At 39.3% G+C, this 17,258-nt stretch overlaps 1 non-coding gene across 1 annotated transcript; it reads left to right on the top strand.

The window, feature by feature from the left end:
- The first annotated feature begins 16,878 nt into the window (after window positions 1-16,878).
- Window positions 16,879-17,042, top strand: LOC132538893 (U1 spliceosomal RNA). The gene has a single exon (XR_009550198.1). It is a non-coding gene; the product is annotated as a U1 spliceosomal RNA (small nuclear RNA).
- Window positions 17,043-17,258: the final 216 nt, after the last annotated feature.

Raw genomic sequence — 17,258 nt, 5'->3', positions numbered from 1 at the left:
TAATCACACATCAGAGAATGAGGTACAGCATGGACAAAGCACAGCAAAGACAAAGTGAACAAGACTTGTCTTGTATACCAAACGCCACCACTCTACAGTAAAAGATTTTCATGTGCTGCTTCTGTTAAACAAAGAACAATCATCTTATGTGTGGCTTGCCTAGAGTCTTCAGGTATAGGCAAGAAATCAGAACACTAATAGGGGTTACAGCTCAGGTGTGAAAATGCATTCCGTTATATGTAAAGTACTAATCCATACTCTCTTTACTCAAATCATTGAATGAGTAGCTAGAATATGGAGAGGCCTAAACATTGACTTAATCATGACTTAGTTTTATTTTTTACAGATGAGAAGTCTGAGATCTAAATATTCACTGACTTATTCAGGAACAGAATCCACTATTGCATTGGTCAGTATTGCTAAAGATCTAAATCAGCTAGGCTGATTTTGTTAATTCAGAATGCAGTAGGATCTGTGTCTAAAGGAGAATCTACCTCTAATCAAATAAAAAGTGTCCCAAACACAGCATGTGGTATCTTAACAAAAAATGGATATAACAGATCTGTTTCTGTTAGAAAAACATATCTTTACAACCATCCACCTGTTCCAGGAATGGTGTGGATTTAAACCCCTGTACATGTAATCTTGTAATATAAATAAATAAATAATATATATGTACATATATTATTTAAATAAATATATATGTTTATCACCAGAGCCTGTGTAACATCTAAGTTTTTATTGGTCTGAGCTCACAGCTCATGGTCACAGCTGGGAACATTGCAGGGAACATTTCAGGACCAGTCTTTCCCAAGTGGCAAGGCAGGATATCCCAGCCTCCTTTCAGAGACTGGGGTTATCCCTACCATCATTGCTTTATAGTGAGGACAAGGTCCTAGGATGGTCACAAGATGTTTTTCCTTACGGAAGCAAACAAGGGTGGTGAAGAGAAGTTAATTTTAGCCACAGAATTTTTTTTTCAAGAAAGGGAGCTATTCTCTGCCCTAATCCAGCTTTCCAGCCTTTTACTCTACTCTGACACCATTCTCTCATATAATATTCTTTTTAAAAATGTATTTATAAAATGGAAGTATTGACAAGACCATAGAAAGAGTGGTATACCCCCTAACACTTCTTCTCCACTATTCCAAGCTTTGGGTCCATGATTGCTCAACAATTTGTTTGGCTTTGTACGTTAACTCTCTTTTCAGTCACCAGGTTCCAGATGTCATCAGGATGCCGGCCAGGCTTCCCTGGACTGAAGACCCCACCAACGTGTCCTGGAGTTCCACTTCCCCAGAGACCCACCCTACTAGAGAAAGAGAAAGGCAGACTGGGAGTATTGATCGACCAGTCAACACCCATGTTCAGCAGGGAAGCAATTACAGAAGCCAGACCTTCTACCTTCTGCAACCCACAATGACCCTGGGTCCATGCTCCCAGAGGGATAGATAATGGGAAAGCTATCAGGGGAGGGGGTGGGATATGGAGATTGGGTGGTGGGAATTGTGTGGAATTGTACCCCTCCTACCCTATGGTTTTGTTAATTAATCCTTTCTTAAATAAAAAAGAAAAAAAAAAAAAAGAAAGAGTGGTACAATTCCACACAATTCTCACCACCAGAACTCTGTATCCAATTCCCCCCACTCCCCACTCCTTGATAGTCACTTTCTAGGCACCAAGTTACAGATGCTATCATGACTCCATCCTGACTTCTCTGGATGACTTCCTCACTAATGCAAACTAGTCCCTCGCATCTCCAGAGCTCTGGTACACTATGGAAAGATAGAAACAGGCTGGGGGTATGGATCGACTTGTCAATGCCTATGTTCAGCAGAGAAACATAAGCCTGAATTACTACCCTCCGCACCCACAGAACAACCTTGATCCATGCTACCAGTGGGGGAGAAGTGATAGGATGAAGATAAGAGGGCTCTGAACTCCAGCTCTATCAGCACCCAGAGAGAAAAAAAGGAAAAGGAAAGGGACATATGGAGGTAGCTATGATGTTATAAGTGGCTTAGAGGGAAAGACAGAATTGAATTAGACAAATGTAGACAGTTACTTGTAGATTATGGTTGGCCCATGTCCACAACCTTAGGGGAACTGTGGTGAATTACAGAACTCTAGTGGTGGGAATGGTATAGATTTAAACCCCTGTTGACATTAATCTTGAAATATAAAGAAATAAATAAGTTAAAAAAAGAAAAATATTTCTTAATTGGGTAAAGTGACTATGATTTTTGCCTTATAAGCAATTAAGGAGACCTAGCTGCATCATGTGTGTTCTATCAAATGACAGAATAACGTTAGTTTTGGTGATGATGATGACAGTAATGCTGCTGATGATGGTAGTTTTAATGAGACAAAAGTGGAAGAGGAAGAGGCATAATGTTCATCTTTAACGGATTTACTTTTTGAATAGGAATGGATGATTATACCATGTCTGAGCAGGACTTGGACCGTGTCTGTATTCTTCCTTACATTGTGCTCAGCATCTTGCAGTTTACATAGTCCTGCACAGATATGCCATTCAAAGTATAGAAATGGATGACCAGGGATGAGGTGAAGTTGGAATGTATTTCATCTCACTGGGTGACAAATTCCGCAACACAGATGAGATAATATGTGCTCTGGCACTCATCCAGTCTGACCTCATTCATTCTTTGCCTCATTGATTTTCACTGCTCATCAAGTTCCATTAGCCTCTTCATTACTGATGGCTTCATTCCCTTCCTACATAGCCCATCTACTGAATGATCCCTCTTTGTTTCACTAGCATTGACTATGATTGCTGGGTATCAGTGGAATGTGGCATTACCAGAAAGGCCTTTTGGCTGCCAAAAGCCACCCTTTCTCTGTCACTGTTACCCACAGAAAGGTAAGAGCAATTTCAGTTGGGGGCCAGGCGGTAATGTACCAGGTTAAGCACACATAGTACGAATCACAAGGACATGCTCAAGGATCCTAGTTCCAGCTCCCTGCTCCCCATCTTCAGGGATGTTGCTTCACAAGCTATGAAACACGTCTGCAGGTATCTATCCTTCTGTTCCCCTCTCTGTCTTCCCCTCTTCTCTCATTTTCTCTTTTTCTTATCCCACGGGAAAAAAAAAAGTGGAGAAAAATGGCCTGCAGGAGCAATAGATTTGTAGTCTGGAACCAAGCCCCAGCAATAACCCTGAAGAAAAAAAAAAAGAATATGGATTTTCACATTGACATGATTGGTCTAGTCTCTTGTCCTACTTTCTCACTTTATTTCTCTCGCTGTCAACATTATTGTAGAATAGCATTTCTATATTACCCCAAGTACCTCAAACTCACTTGTCTCCATGGGAATACATTATAGTAGCTGCAAATCTATTCTTGTTCCTGAATTTGTTTTCCATTAGAATCACTTGATCCATCATCCAAACTATACTTAGAATCGTCTTTGATTCTGAGCTTAGATATTCTTAGCATCTGACGAGGCATGGAGAATCAACCATGCTTCTTGAGAAGTATATATCATATTAATTCCTTCTCTGCTTGGCCATCACCATAGCTCTAATATAGCTCCCCACTATCTTCCACCTATACTTTGCTCTGGCTATTTATGGGATCCATATATTCCCACCCTTCCTACTTCTCTTCTCTAGAATATTGTGACTATGAAAACTTCTAGGAAAGTTAAGAGAAAGCAAATTCCAGGCATAGCAGAGTGTAAATAATGTTGCTATCAAATACTAAACATTTTAATACACTAGACACTGTTTTATTAATAGTTACATTATTTTATTTCTCACATGCAGTAGGTACTAAAATTATCTTCATTCTGCAGGTCAAAGACCAAAAACAAATGTGTTAAGTGATGTGTTTGTCACAAATTAAGATGTGGCAGAACAGCTCTATTAAATTCTGAAGCCAAAGTCATTTCATGACAGTATTTCACATTTTTGTTGCTCTAGACTAGAGTTTTGGTCACATGTAGGTACTGCTAAAAATGAGTGCTAAACAGGTTATATGGTGGTTCATTCAGTAGAGTGCACAGGTTACTATGTGCAGGGATCTGAATTCCAGCCCCTGTTCCCCACATGGTATCATCTATAGGAAAGCAGTCTCATGAGCTGTGGAGCAGTGCTATAGTTTCTCTCCTTTCTTTGTCTCTTTTTCTCTCTTATCTGATTCTCAGCCTCTATCAAAAATTTAAAAATGGCCATTAAGAGTGGTAGTATGTTAAGAACAGCTTATGGTGTGAATAATAGACTTTGAAATGTAATTAGCATACACCTGACAAATGTAATAAACATCTGGCTAATATCAGATTACTAGTATACTACAGATTTATACGAACCTGCAAGGAATTGTGGGTGCATAGGAAGTTACTTAAGCCATGTCTGCCAGAAATGCACTATCTGTTCCTCTGAACTCAGTTGCAACTAGTTGTTCTTGTCAGCTCCCTTTCTCCCCAGGCCTGCCATGCTGCTTCTCTGGGAACCTGAACACATGTAGCTGATCTCTGGTGATCTAGATGGTAAACTCATCTTATAGACTCATGTCTCCTACCATTATGACTAACCTATATTTGCCCCTTTGTCTAAATAGCCATGATGTAATAAATTTCTCACTTACTTAGTTATTGGATGGAGACAAAGATAAATTGAGAGGGCAGTAGAAGATAGAGGGGGTAGAGACACAGAGACACCTGCAGCCCTGCTTCACCACTTGTGAAACTTCCCCTCTGCAGGTGGGGATCAGAGGCTTGAATCTTGGTCCTTGCGCACTGTAATGTGTGCACTTAATTGGGTATGTCATTGTTTGACCCCAATTCCTCATTTGTTTACACCCTGACCAAAGCCACCTAATTTTTTTTGTTTCTGTTGTTTTGTTTTGTTTTTAATTACTATAGTAGAGTTGTGCAGATATGTAGCCCTAGAAATAATCCTGGTGACAATAAATAGGTCAAACAAAGTGCAGGGCCCATTCCTAGAATTTGTTCATATAGGTCTGGAAAGAGGCAGAGTCTGAATTTGCTTTTCTAGTAAGTTCTCAGATGTTACTAATGCTGCTGATCTAGGGCCACAAGTGTTCCAGGTGCCACTTGTTAGGGAACTTTTCTCCTGACATCCAGTGAACTCACAATTAGGAATATGACTAATTTGGAACCCTAACTCTACCACTCACTAGCTCAGTGTTTGTAGACCACATGATTTAACTTCACTAAGCCTCCATTGCCACTTCTATATATCATTTTACTTTCCTAGAAATTGCATATCTAAAGTCTGCACTCTGTTAATGTTGCTGAGTAGAACTCACTAAATACTATTAACAAGTATCTGAAAAGACCCAAATCAATGCCTGTTTTTAGTGATCACTCTTTCACACTGTCTTAAACACAGTGCACAGGATATTCTTTGCACTTGAACTGTTGTTCTCCAAATGTTTGCATAGCTCATCCTTACCAGAGCTCTGCACCAAAATGGAATGAGATTGACAACCTTGAAGTCCATGTTATGGAGTCCCAAGGAATGTGAACATTGAATAATATTTATTAGTCCTATTTCATGACTTTATTACTTTTTGCCTGAGCCTGACATCTGATATGCATGTCTGGGGAGATGATGTCATGGCTGGAAAAAGGGTTAGAAAGCTGAATCAGGGGAGTTGGGCTGTAGCGCAGCAGGTTAAGAGCAGGTGGTGCAAAGCACAGGACCAGCATAAGGATCCCGGTTCGAACCCCGGCTCCCCACCTGCAAGGGAGTCGCTTCACAGGCGGTGAAGCAGGTCTGCAGGTGTCTATCTTTCTCTCTGCCTCTCTGTCTTCCCCTCCTCTCTCCATTTCTCTCTGTCCTATCCAACAACGACAACAACAATAATAACTACAACAATAAAAAAACAAGGGCAACAAAAAGGAATAAATAAATAAAATAAATATAAAAAAAAGAAAGCTGAATCAGGGAAGAGAGTAGCTCCCAAATATGGAAAAAGTATACTAATATTGTTGACTATAAACTTCATTGATTATATCCCATATTCAGCATAGGAGCCTATGTAACCTCTACATCTCTGTAGGCCCAAACTTGCATTCTGTGGTCATCAGTAGGAACATTCTGAGTTGCACCAATTTCAGGACCCATCTTCAGGTAGTAGATAGAATATGTTATCCAAGCCCCCTTCAGAGGATGGAACATTCTCTACCATTGTTGATCCATCTTGAAGGCAAGGTCCTATGGGGGGGCCACAAAGGGATCTATTGTGTTGTTCCTGATAGAGATGACCAGTAACAATGGAGAGAGGGATCTACTTGAGGTCTAGGCCCACCATGTCTGTTTGGGAATCTCAGGACTCCCCAACTAGGGCCCCCAACTGATGGGGTGGCCAGATAGTGACTAAAGAGTCATAGTTAAAGTATGCCAGACTCTTTCAGCTTTTGTAGTCTTTACTTTGATAAGGTTAGCTTTGGATTGAGTGAGGGAAGTGTAATAGGAAGTAGGCAAGGAGGGTATCTAGGTCTAAGTAGAAACTATTTCATTAGGTACTTTAAGGTGTCTTTTTAGGTCTTTCTACTTTCATGCTTCATTTATTGACTCACTGCAAACTATTGTGCAATCTTATTTTAAAGTATGTATTTTGCCCTAATTTATGGATACATGTGTACATCTGCCCATCATGGGACCTGGTCTATATCTAGGTTTTGAGGCTTTGTTAGGAAGTATACTATCCAAAATGAAATTAAGGAGTCCTGTGAGAAAGGAAAGGTCTAACCCTAGTAATGAGACTGAAGGGTTGACATTCCACGCCTGATGTCTCTGGACACGTTCTGAAGTGAAGCATGCTGAGATGGTACTCAATGCATTGAATAGGTTGGGATCAGCAGATGCAGTATCAGTTGGTATGAGTTGAGAGAAGCATGCTGGAAAGTGAGCCCCAACCTAGATGTTCCAGGACAGGGGGAAATTAGGGTAGGATGTTCCTGCTGTCTTAGGGTTTAAGAAGGCAATAGATAGTCATTGCTATAATCAAATAATTTTGCTATTGGGTTGACTTTGACAATCCCATTATTCAGATTTTCATGTTGTTTTAGTTTCGGAGGTTCTAGCTGGCTGGGCTAGCGTCGCGGCAGTAGAGAGACTCGGGGATACACAGCTGGGCTGAGAAGCTGCAGTTTAATCTTTATTCACGAACGGGCAAATCACCACACCATGTGCTTTTCTCCATCATCCTCTCTGCGCCACTGCTGCTGGGACTCTGCCTGTCCTTAGCGTAGGGGGCGGGGAGAAAGCGGGGCACGAAACTAGCAAGGGGCAAACCAATTCTTCTCAGAGGTCAGGGGAAAGGGAACATACCAACAATTCCCCCTTCTGTTTTTAACTAAATGACCACAGTATCAGGGGTGTGGGGTGAACATAAACCTATATCGTACAGGCATTTTCAAAAAAGAAACTGGCACAAACATGGAGAAACATGTAAGCAAGTAACAAGAACCAGTGTGCTGCCAAGAGAGGGCCTGAGGGGGCCATTTTTTTTGCCTCTGTGGGCAAAACTTTATCAGCTTAAAAAAAAAACATTTCCTGCCTCTGGGGGGTGTACTTGCCTCGACGGGCATTTTGTAGCATGGGGGCGGGGAACGGCCTAGAGTTCCAAAGGCAGTCAGTGTTTGAGACCAGTGAGTCCAATAGGAGTGCCAGTCGAAAGCAGATGTCCACGGAAGAATGCCAGGGGGTGGAACGTTGTATGAGGAAGGTCCGCTGCTGGAATTCTGCTTTTCTGTAGAGAACTTGACAGCTGCAATTTACTTACTATGAAACAAACTTGTAGCAGGTTAGAAGTTTATCACAATTGATAGCTATTACAATTAGAAGTCTTTTCTAGAATGATTTTAAGGTTGGTTAAAGTTTAAACAATAGAATGTGAAAAGGTAAACATGAGAATCAAGGAAAGAAAACCTCAGGCATGAGTATCATTAGCATAGCCATTGTGTAATCTACCATTTCTAATAGAGAAGGTAATCGAGAGTTTTACATATCAACAAGTCTATTTAACCTTTTGTTACACCCATTCAAGATGGAGACACACCCTGGGTGTGCGCAGGTTTTTTTTTTTTTTTAGACCAACTTAGTTAAAATATATTGATTGTTAACTAATTTTTACCTCGGACTTTAAATGTAAGTTAATTTTATCTTTATGAGAATTATGTTGAAAACCTTTTTCATTTAACTTTGGCTAGTAAGAATTTAGCCTTAAAGTTACATTTTTAACCTTAAAGTCACTGTTTACCAAACTTTAAACACACACACAAACGTGGTCATTAATACACAAGGAGAGAAACCTTTGTTACGAAGACATGTCATTTTAAACACGAATTCAGACCTGTACTGTCTTAGCCGTTGTTGGGGGGTCACCATTCAGAGGTGGACTCTCCCGCAGCTTCACTTCTAGGAATTGCAGGTTGCGATCTCTGGACGAATCTCTGTGTATTTTAGCTTGTCTGCCTTCAGACCTGAGCTGAGAATTTCGGCCAGGGGGCCCAGTTTCAGCAGGGAACCCTCGGTCTCCAGGTGGTCTGAGATCTGTCCAGACTTTATAGCATGAGGGCGGGCGGGCCAGCCATGCAGAAGGCATGGGCCAAGGTGCCCCGGGGTGGCGGCCATAATAGGCCGCACGGCCCTGCCCCATGGCCCTGCCATGTCTGCTGCCCTCCTCCCAGCGGCCGAGCAGCGTGGAGTGAGCCAGCGCCCAGTGCCCCGCGCCACGCGGCAGAAAGCCGGCTCATGCGGGCTGGCGTTGGGCTCCTGCGCGCTGGCATTGGGCAGAAACCACAGAGTGGTCCAGAGATAAATGTTCCAGAAACAGCGAAACAGTCTCCTGAAGAAAGGGCAGATGCCTTTGGAGATCTCTTCATAAGCAGAAGAGAAGGCCATAGTACATAGGTAGCCAAATTGTCTTCACTTATCTGAGAGATGCACAGGTCCGGCCCCACGTAGTAGGCAGCATATGTTGTTTTATCCGGGCTGGCTTCACGGGCGGGTAACAGAGATGACCAGAGACACACGGCTGGGCTGAGAAGCTGCAGTTTAATCTTTATTCATGAACGGGCAAATCACCACACCATGTGCTTTTCTCCATCATCCTCTCTGCGCTGCTGCTGCTGGGACTCTGCCTGTCCTTAGCATAGGGGGCGGGGAGAAAGCGGGCGGTGAAACTAGCAAGGGGCAAACCAAATCTTCTCAGAGGTCGGGGGGAAGGGAACATACCAACATTTTCATATCATACATGACTTCACCATAATTTGTCCTTTTATGTTATTTTTATATCTGTGTCCACCTTCACTCTCCAGAGATTTTTACTTTGGTGCCCTACTCCAAACTCAGATCCTGCTTTGAGTTTCCCTTTCTGTTCTTTCTTAACTTCTGTTTGTGAGTGGGATCATTCCATACTCCTCTTTGTCTTTCTGACTTAACTCACTTAACATAATTCCTTCTAGCTCCATTTAAGACTAGTCAGAAAAGGTAGGCTCATTGTTCTTAGTAGCTGCGTAGTATTCCATTTTGTATATATACCACAGCTTTCTCAGCCATTCATTCAGCTGGGCATCTAGTTTGCTTCCAGGTGTTAGCTATTAATGGTGTTGTTATAAATGTAAGTGTACACATATCGTTTTGTTTGGGTGTTATGGAGTCCTTGGTAGTCCTAGGAGAAGAATTACTGGGTCATATAGAAGGTCCATGTTCTAGCCTCGTGAGAGTTCTCCAGACTGCTCTCCACAGAGGCTGGACCAATTTACATTTCCACCAGCAGTACAGAAGGGTCCTTTGTCCCCACAACCTCTCCAACATTCGTTGCTGCTGTTCTTTTTGATATATGCCATTTTCACAGGGGTGAGGTAATATCTCAATGTTGTCTTTATCTGCATTTCTCTGACAATCAGTGAGCTGGAGCAATTTTTTCATATTTTTGTTAGCTGTTTGGATCTTTTCTGTAGTGAATATTCTTTTCATATCCTCTGCCCATTCTTGGATGGGGTCATTTGCTGTTTTGGTGCTAAGGTTTCTGAGTTCTTTGTATATTTTGATTATTAGTCTCTTGTCTGATATATGGCATGTGAAGATCTCCCATTCTGTGAGGGCTCTCTTTGTTGGGTTATGGTTTCTTCTGCTGTGGAGAAGCTTTTCAATTTGATGTAGTCCCATTGATTTGTTTTTGTTATATAGTCTTTGTTGCAATTGGATTTGTATCATCAAGGATGTCCTTGGGAAATTGTTCCACCAATGTTTTCCTCTAAATTTTGATAGTTTCTAGTGACTTTTGTTTCTGGTGAGATAAAGTGGTTTCATTTCATTCTTCTGCATGTTTCAACCCAGTTTTCCCAGCACCATTTATTGAAGAGAGCCTCCTCCCTTCTTTTAATATTTTGAACCACTTTATCAAAAATTAGATGTCTATAGTGCTGGGGGTTTAGTTCTGGGCTTTCAATTCTGTTACACTTGTCTGTGTACCTACTTTTGTTCCAGTACCAGGCTGTTTTGATGATTATTTATTATTTTTTTACCACAGCATTTCTCAGCTCTGGTTTTTGGTGATGCAGAAGATTGAATCTGGCACTTCAGAGCCTTAGGAATGAGTCTCTTTGCATAATCATTATGCTATCTATCCTTGCCCCATAAAAACATCTTTTAAAAATCTAAAACATCTATTTCTTACTTTCAAGGTATATATGAGAAAAATTGTTTTATCTTTCTCCTATGGACTCAACTTTAAATTATATACATTTGCTTCCATGTTTCTGAAAAGCAGTAATAAGTCATTTTTAGACTTTAGCCATACAATTATTCTGCTTAGTATTAGGATATTTAGTGTCTTTTAGCTTATTACTATATACAGAGGGATTTAATATAAGGATCTGTTGAAACTCAGTTTAAGTCTGTTTTATATTAGCTTTCTTCTGTTTGAAATTATTTGCTCTTGATTTATGGAAATTATTTGCTCTTGATTTATGGAAAATAAAGAAATCAAAATATATTTTTCACTATTACATATCTTTTACCTTCTAGTGCTAGGAATTTGTCACTATACATTTGACTAATATGATGTCACTTTTCTTTGCTTTAGTAGTAGCCAGAAATTCTGCTAATTTTCCCTCTTAACTGTTTATTATTTGTGATGAATATCAAGAGTTGGTTGTCAAGCTAGCAAATTTCTACACACTGAATGCAACTTACACAAGTATAACCAGGCAACCCAGTAAAGGGGAGAAAATATTAACACACACACCACACATCTGACAGGCAACTGACACTGAGCACCTATGAGAAACAGGTATAGCTCAACCAAAGAAAAATTCTGATATGCTCTCCATAGCATCTTTACCCTGGTAGCTTTCTGTTTCTTAATAGTTTTCACCAAGCATCAGTCACATTTTATGCTCAGATCTATATTAGGTACTTTACTTGAAATAATCCTATTTTTTTTTTCAATTTCTGATACTTTCATTTTATGGTTTGGATAAGACTTCAACTCCTTTAGGAAACACCTTCTATTAGTCAATGTCCAGGCAACTTGGTTCTATGCATTTTATTGAGCATATATACTTAGCTGGTTATTTTACTGTTAATAAAAAAAACATAGTATTTTTTAATCAGGTTCCTTCCTTACATTCTAAAAATGGAGACTGGCAATGAACAAAAGCAAATCAGTTTTTAATAAGTAAAGTACAAAAAATCTGTGAGAAATTATATAAAGAAAATAAATCTGGTATTCTGAAAAGCAACCTGAAACTGGAGTAAAAGGAAAGCATAGTCACCCACTGTGGTGGGAAAATATTTCCCAGGGGTAGGAGACTGCATGAGAAACAAACAAATCTCTTGTTGTTCTCAGTGTACCCAATATTTCCCAGTAATTTTGCCTTCACCTATTATGTTGTCTGTCACAGCTCACTGGTGTTTACTCTCAAACTGAACTTTCTTTTTTTTATTAGTGATTTAATAGTGATCAACAAGATTGTGGGATAAGAGAGGTACAGTTCCATAAAATTCCCACCACCAGAGTTCTGCCTCCCATCTCCTCCATTGAAGACTCCCCATTCTCCCTCCCTCTAGGGGTACAAACCAAAGATCTTTATGAGGTGCACAAGGTAGGGGGTCTGGCTTCTGTAGTGGTTTCTTCACTGGACATGGGCATTGACAAGTTGATTTATACACCAAGACTCTTTCCATCTTTTCCTAGTGGGAAAGGGCTCTGGAAAAGTGACATTCCAGGACACATTGATGAGATTGTCTGCTCAGGAAATTTAGGTTGCCATCATGGTAGCATTTGCAACGTGGTGGCTGAAAAGCATTAAGATATAAAGCAGAATACAGAATGTGACCTCAGACCTACAAAGATGCAGAGGCTACATAGGCTCCTGTCCTGAATATGGGTCCCAGATCAAATTGATGGGTTTATAATTAACAATATTTAAATACTTTCCACATAGCTGGGAGCCACTCTCTTCCCTGACCCAGCTTTCTAGTCCTTTTTCCAACTATGACACCATTTCCCCAGACAATACCTTGGGTCCACCTGCATGTTAGCTGTTAGAGCCAGGCAAAACCTAGTAAAGCCATAGGGCCACTGGAATATATCTAAAATAGACCTACTAGATTTTTCCAAAATGGAGACTCCCAAAACTTTATATGCAATATTCCAGCCTTTAGGTTCATGATTAGTCAACAATTTGTTCTGCTTTATATCTTAACTCTTTTTCAGCAGCCCGGTTCCAGATGCTACCATGATGCTAGCCTGACTTCATTGGACAGAAGACCCCACCAATGTGTCCTGTCCTAGAGCCCCACCTCCCCAGAGCCCTGTGCCACTAGGGAAAGAGAAAGAGAGGCCAACCTGCCAACATTCATGTTCATCCGAAAAGCAATTACAGAAGCCAGACCTTCCACCTTCCGCACCCCATAATGATTTTGGGTCCATAATTCCAGGGGCATAAAGAACAGGAAAACTTTCAAGGGAGAGGATGGGATACAGATTTCTGGTGGTGGGAATTGTGTGGAAATGTACCCCTCTTATCCCATCTTGTCACTATTTCCATTTTATAAATAAAAAAATGCAAATGTTTTTTAAAAAAGATATAAAGCAGAACATTTTTTTAATAATCAGAAACTTAAAGGTAAGAGTATAGCAGATGAAATCTGGATTCTTCATGTTGGAAAGAGCTAGAAAGTCTACTTTAGCTATATTCAAAGGGGCCCATGACTTTATTGATTTTTGCTTGAGCCCAAAAGTCAATATGCAGATAGGTTAAAAGTATTATCTAGGAAACTGTTGTCAGAATTGGTAGTAGGTCTAGAAAGCTGAATCATGGCAGAGAGTAATTCCTAAATATGGGATAAGTATAAAAATACCATTAACTGTTAACCCCACTGATATGCCCTAGGGCCCATATCTATTAATAGGAACCTGTGTAAACTCTCTTAAGCTCTCAAACTGAACCTTAATTTCACCTTTTGAAATTCCACTTTTTGGGACACCACTATGCTCAGTAAATGCTTACAGAGGGATAAATGTATGAATGAAAACAGACAAGATAGAATGCTGACTTGTGAATGGCTTCACAGATGAAATGACACATAAAATATGAGGGAGAAAAAGAACTTTTCTTTCAGAATGAATAGGTCAAGAAAGGGACCCAGGAAGAGGCAAACTAATACACAAAAGTAGAGAGAAATAAATAAAAAATGAGTTTATGGAATAGAAAAAAATTAATAGTTGCCTTTTGAAGAGGAAGTGTTAGAAGACAAATAGGCAAGAATGTTGACTCCATCAGAAATAACCATGTGACATAACCACATGTATGACTTTGATAATCGTATGAATTAAATTAACTCCATTTGTTAATCCTCCCAACATTGAGTGACTATTGGGAATTGACATTCATTTCTGACTAACGAATACAGCTATTTAGTAGGTAGCCTTTGAAGAAGTGAATCAGAAACCTAGTTCCCTTCTCTCTCGTGGGTCCTTCAGTCTTTATGAGAAACAGAAAGCATTTTATGTGTGTTGGGGTTGAGGGGAAAGGTCAGTCCTGAATGATGTCAACTTCATGACACATTTGCTTACATTCTCATGAGTAAATTTTAGTCACAAATTCACAATTTTCTGTAAGGAAATTTGGAAATGTAATATGGTGCCCAAGAGAAAGAGGGAATACTTTGCCAGTATCTGCAACAGTTGTCAAAGACAAAATAAGACTATCCTGGAAACTCATATTAAAAAGTTTCTACAATCTTTTAACAACTATACTGTAAACCATTAACCTCCACAATAAAACTATGTTAAAAAGACTTAATTAATGGAATTTAAAATAATAGCAAGAAAGTAAGTTCTTGAGCTTGTGAATTGTTCCTCAACAGCAATTATATAGAACTAGTGTACTGAATTTTTAAGAAATCAGACCAATAAGGTAAATAGTTAATTTTATTTATATATTTTCCTAATGTCTGGGAACTACTCTGTGTCATTATCTAGCCTTCTAGTCCTATTCTCAATTCTGACACCATCTTCCCAGACAGAATTTTTAGTCTACCTCTGTATCAGCTATCAGGTTTAAGCAAAAATTAATAAAGCAATAGGCCTCTTAGAATATAACTAAAATAAACTTCCTAGCTTTTTCACACTCAAATTTCCCACTCCTAATTCCATCTGCTCTATTCTTACCTTTGGGTTTCTGCTTATTAAACGTTTTTTCCTCTTTTCCACTATGTTCCAAATGACACTATTTCCATCCTGATTTCCTTGGGCAGAGGACTTCACCAGTGTGTTCTGAAGTCCCACCTTTCCAAGGCTCTACCTGACTAGGGAAACATAGAAACAGCCTGGATTGACCTGTCAGTACCCATGTCTAGTGGAGAAGCAATTACAGAAGCCATAACTCCCACCTTCTGCATGCCAAAAAGAATTTTAGCCCATACTCCCAGAAGGATAAAGAAATAGATCTGTTAACACCCATGTTCAGCAGGAAAGCAATTACAGAATCCAGACCTTTTACCTTCTGCATCCCATAACAACCCTGGGTCCATACTCCCAGAAGGATAAAGAATAGGAAAGCTATCAGGACTTCTGATGGTGGGAATTGTGTGGAGTTGCACCCCTCTTATCCTATGGAAGAAAGAAAGAAAGAAGAGAGAGAGAGAGAGAGAGAGAGAGAGAGAGAGAGAGAGAGAGAGGGAGAGAGAGAAAGAAAGAAAGAAAGAAAGAAAGAAAGAAAGAAAGAAAGAAAGAAAGAAAGAAAATAGGGAAGATGCCAGTGAAAGATGGGATGCAGAATGCTGGTGGTGGTGACTATGTGGAATAATACTTCTGTTACCTTTCAATATTGTAAATCATTATTTAGTCACTAATAAGAAATTAAAAACATATAAAGATTTTGGGATAGGCAGTGGTGCACTGGGTTCAGCACACAGGTATACAAGACTCCAGATTCAAATTCAAAATACAGAGTGGATGCTTCACATTAGAACAACAGATGTCTCTCTTTCTCCCTCTCTATCTCTCCTTCCCCTTTCAATTTTTCTCTATCCTATAAAATAAAAATTTTAATCCTATAGGAAGAATTGAATTCATCCTGAAGGTACAAAGCCCCAGTGATAACAATGTTACCAAAATAATAATAATAATAATAATAATAATAATAATAATGAGAGATAGAAAAAAAACTGTTGCTTAACATGTACTTCCTTGAAATTGACTCACTAATAATTATATATGAAACTTCCATTTATATGATCTGTTTCTCCCCCATGGGGAGATATAACTGACTACATGATTCCATTAGTAACAAAAAGAAGTTGAAAGTGTCAACTTTGAAGTTTTGTCAATTTCTACAATCTTTATTACAATGGTAAATAAATGGTATTTTCAGTAATCTTTATCCATTTATATGATCTGTTTCTCCCCCCTGGGGAGATATAACTGACTACATGATTCCATTAGTAAAAAAAAGAAGTTGGAAGTGTCAACTTTGAAGTTTTGTCAATTTCTACAATCTTTATTACAATGGTAAATAAATGGTATTGTCAGTAATCTTTAATGACTTCTTCTAAAATATCCTATACAGGAAAAATAAGTATATTAATTTTTCTTTAACTTTTAATTATTTTTATATATTTGATAGAGTCAGCCAGAAATTGAGAGGGAAGGGGGTGGTAGAGAGGAAGAGAGGCAGAGAGATACCTGCAATACTGATTCACCATTCACAAAGCTTTTCTTCTGCAGGTGGGGACTGGGGACTTGAACCTGGGTCCTTGTACAAAGCTGGTTCTGTGTCAGGCAGCCTATCTCACTGGCCTCACTTCGTCAATAAAGTAATTCTTATTTATATATTTTTCAATAACCCTCCAGTTACATGCATATTGTAGAAAAGGAGAGATGTTATCTTTTCTTATATCTGAGTGCGATTTCATCATGCATATATGCATTTTAATGGAAAGGTAAAGAGACAGTGAGACAGTGATTAACATAGCACTAAAGCTTTCTTCAATGTGATGAAGACTGGACTCAAACCTGGGTCACATGCATGGCAAAACAGCACACTATCCAAGTGAGCTATTCTGCCAGCTGATAATAATTTTTACCCACTCATCGATCACTAGACTTGGCTTGTTCCCATGCCTTGATCATTTTGAATAACATTGCAATGAACATAAGTGCAAAAGTGTGTTTGTATTATCTGCATGCATCTTGTGATTGTTATTGTCTCCTTCAGATAGTTCTCTAGGTGTGGTGATAAAAATAATTTCTGTCTGGAGTGAAACGATTACCAGCTTAAATTGAGTTTATGAACCAAATTTTATATCTAATCCAAAAATATTAGCCTACTATTTCATTATAAAATTGACTCTAAAAGATAACTAATTTATACTTACCTGACAGGGGAGATACCATGATCACGAAGGGGGTTTTCTCAGGGTGAGGCTTATCCATTGCACTCCGGATGTGCTGACCCCTGCAATTTCCCCAAATGTGGGAAACTCGACTGCATAATTTGTGGTAGTGGGGGACTGCGTTCGCGCTCTCCCCTAAAAAAAAAAAAAAGATAACTAATTTAAATGTTTATTTTAGTTGTTGTTTGATGGGGTGAAGAAAATTGATTTTATTTTTTTAATTTTGTTAGTGATTTAATTTTTTATAGCTTTTATGAGCTAAGAGTGGGTGTAATTCCACACTGTTCCCTCCACCAGAATTCTATTCCCATTTGCTCCACTGCAAACTGCAGTATTTCTCCCACGATCATAGAT

Source organism: Erinaceus europaeus, chromosome 5 (assembly GCF_950295315.1).
Source record: "Erinaceus europaeus chromosome 5, mEriEur2.1, whole genome shotgun sequence".
Lineage (NCBI taxonomy): Eukaryota > Metazoa > Chordata > Mammalia > Eulipotyphla > Erinaceidae > Erinaceus > Erinaceus europaeus.
The sequence above is the reverse complement of the archived record's forward strand: the minus strand, read 5'-3'. Positions and strand labels throughout refer to the sequence as shown.